Consider the following 3,077-nt stretch of genomic DNA (forward strand, 5'->3'; position numbering starts at 1 on the left):
AAAAAAAAAAAAAAAAAAAAAAAGCACAAGGGACAGTTCTGATGACTTGTCAAAGGTCACACCACTAATAAACATAGAATTGGTATTCACACCCAAGAGGTCCCACACAGAGAGCATTACATTCTCTCAGGTTCACGTTGCCCTAGGCTGACCCTTTAATATAATGCTGCACTTAAGAAACTTAGTTTACAGTGTACGAGTATGAGGAACTTGGTTCTAGAGAAATCTTAATAAATCCCACCCATTCTTTAAACGTTGGTCAGGAATCACCACTGGATTCTAAGCTCCTGAATTTTACCTGTTACATGTTTCCAGTGTTAAAGGAATGATAAAACCCAAACACTCGCTAAAGACGCCAGGGCAGACTTTCTTCAAGGGGGGCTGTGGTGCTAGGTGTGAGGATCTCTGCAAGAGCGTCTTGTCGTAGAGGAAGAGGCTGGACTCAACTCCGACTCCAGCAAGTACAGTTAGGCCCTGACAACCAAGGAGCAATGTGGAAAGTTACCACGAGGAAGCGTCAAGGGCAAGAGGCTTCAGCTAAGATGGCTTGACAGACTTATTGCTGAAGGGAGGGTGGTCAGACACAAAGAAAGAGGGATTTACCTAAATCGACTAGCAAATACTGGCTCAAACTGGATTCCACAGGCAGAAGCCCAGGTGGGGCCTAGGCAAGCAGAAGACTCAGAGGAGCCTGTCTAAAGTTTTGGCGTGTTGGTTCACACCTATAATCCCAGGACTTTGGGAGGCCAAAGTGGGAGATTGCTTGAGACCAGCCTGGGTAACATAGCGAGACCCTGTCTCCACAAAAAAAAAAAAATTATTTTATTTAATTAATTAATTAATTAATTTTGAGTTGGAGTCTCACTCTGTCGCCCAGACTGGAGTGTAGTGGCAGTCTCCCAGCCACTGCAGCCTCGATCTGCTGAGCTCCGGTGATCCTTCCGCCTCAGCCTTCCAAGTAGCCGGAACTATAGGTGCACACTACCAAGCCCAACTAATTTTATTTATTTATTTATTGTAGAGATGAGTTCTCGCCAAGTTCCTCTGGTGGGTCTTGAACCCACGGGCTCAGGCAATCCATTCACCTCAGCCTCCCAAAGTGCTGGGATTACAGGCTGAGCCACCGAGCCCGGCCAAAAATTTTTTTTAAAAATAAGGGGGTTGAGGCTGGGCTCGGTGGATCAGCCTGTAATCTCAGCACTTTGGGAGGCTGAGGTGAGTGGATTGCCTGAGGCTGTGGGTTCGAGACCAGCCCAGGAAACTTGGCGAGACCTCGTCTCTACAATAAATCGAAAATTAGCCAGATGTGGCAGCATGTGCCTGCAGTTGCAGCTACTTGGAAGGCTGAGGCGGAAGGATTACTGGAGCCTAGCAGGTCGATGCTGGAGTGGCCATGAGTGTGCCACTGCACTCAGTCTGGACGACAGAGCAGGACTCCGACTCAAAAAATAAAATTAGCTGGTTGTGATGGTACACACCTGTAGTCCCACCTTCTCAGGAGGCTAAGGCAGGAGGATCATGTGAGCCCATGAATTAGAGGCTGCAGTAAACTGTAATCTCCACTGCACCCCAGCCTGGGCAACAGAGAAAAAAGCCTGGGCAACTTCGTTTCTCTCTCTCTCTTTTTTTTTTAAGTCGCAGTCTTACTCACTGAAGTAGGGTCCGAGCGAATAAATAACAGCCCACCGACTTAATTTTAACAAAGGAGACGTTTATTAGTCAAGCTGGCAACCGCTAGCAGGAAGAGAATCCCAAGCAAATCAGCCTCGAGCCGCTGCTCAGAGCTTCCTTAAGTAGTCCTAGCTTACATTTTGGTTAGCTAAAGTTAGAGTTGGACATTTTCCAGAGCCCTTATCGCAATATTCTGCTGACAGAATATTCAGCAAGCTAGTGAGTTTACAGAAGCAGATGTGCTAATTAGGCAGGTGTAGTGGGTAAGGATACAATTTATTTTGCAATGTTTACAGAGGAGAAACTTTCAAAGAAAAACCTCCAGGAAGGGAGTAAGGCCTGTTTCAAGGCTGAAGCCATCTCTTTCATCTCCACCCCCTTACAATCCCTGGGGCAGAGGCTGCTTCTTTTTCCTTTCACACTCACCACAGCCTCGACCTGCTGGGCTCAGGTGATCCTTCCACCTCAGCATTCCAGGTAGCTGGAACTACAGGCGTGCGCCACCACACCCAACTAAGAACTTTGTCCCTAGAAAAAAGAGTCTTTGTCACTAATTAAGGATCATTTGATTTCAGCAACTTCAAGTTCTCTCAAAGAATCTTTCTCTTAATCTTAAAACAATTCCATTGTAAAATCACTTTATATAGCATTATAAACTTTGTTGACAGGTAAAATTAAGGCCAAGCATTAAAAGTAAACTATCTAGGTCAAAGTTTAGGCTTAAAACCTGTTGTATTACTAAATAAATAGTAAATAAACAATCATAACTGATGCAAAACGGTAAACATCTGACAGACCTATTAGAGTGAGGCTGAGAAACTGATTGTCAGAAAAAGGTTAACTGAAACATTCGTAGAGATTTTACACTGCCCAGAGCTCAGCCAAGGTAAAGAGGTGCCTGGTCTCCTTTCCTCTGCTCTGAAGTAGATCTGTGCTTCTCACACTTGCCTGTGTAAGAACCATTCAGGGATCTTTCAAAAATACAGATTCAGGGTCAGTAAATCCGGGGCAGGACTGAGATTAGTTTTCCAACAAGCTCCAGGGAGATACTAGGCTGGCCTGAGAATCGCCCAGAATTGCAGGGAAGCAGATGGAAGAACGAGAGACTTGGAAGAGTCCATGCACAGGCAAGGGCCACGAAGGGCAGCCACGTCATCTAAGGCTTCTCTCCCACCTACAAGTGACTGAAGCTTTTGCTTAAAAAAAGAAATTAAAAATAAAAAAAAAAAACCCTGGCCGAGTGCTGTGGTGGCTCAAGCCTGTAATCCCAGCACTTTAGGAGGCCGAGGTGAGAGGATTGCCTGAGCACAGGGTTCAAGACCAGCCTGGCCAACATGATGAGACCTTGTCTCTACAATATATATATATATATATATATATATATATATATATATATATATATATAT

General features: G+C 44.9%; 1 protein-coding gene and 1 long non-coding RNA gene across 3 annotated transcripts in view; one reads left to right on the plus strand and one right to left on the minus strand.

Annotated features, from left to right (window-relative positions):
• LRRC39 (leucine rich repeat containing 39) overlaps positions 1-3,077 on the plus strand; it is a 22,054-nt gene that overhangs the window by 1,502 nt on the left and 17,475 nt on the right. The gene's annotated exons all lie outside the window — the stretch shown is intronic.
• LOC103267104 overlaps positions 2,159-3,077 on the minus strand; it is an 8,014-nt gene continuing 7,095 nt past the window's right edge. Inside the window, exon 3 of the long non-coding RNA XR_504738.2 lies at positions 2,159-2,199. This is a non-coding gene — a long non-coding RNA (uncharacterized LOC103267104). The remainder of the gene's footprint in view (positions 2,200-3,077) is intronic.

Source organism: Carlito syrichta, unplaced genomic scaffold, assembly GCF_000164805.1.
Source record: "Carlito syrichta isolate Samal-C Ts95f unplaced genomic scaffold, Tarsius_syrichta-2.0.1 Scaffold307934, whole genome shotgun sequence".
Classification (NCBI taxonomy): Eukaryota; Metazoa; Chordata; class Mammalia; order Primates; family Tarsiidae; genus Carlito; species Carlito syrichta.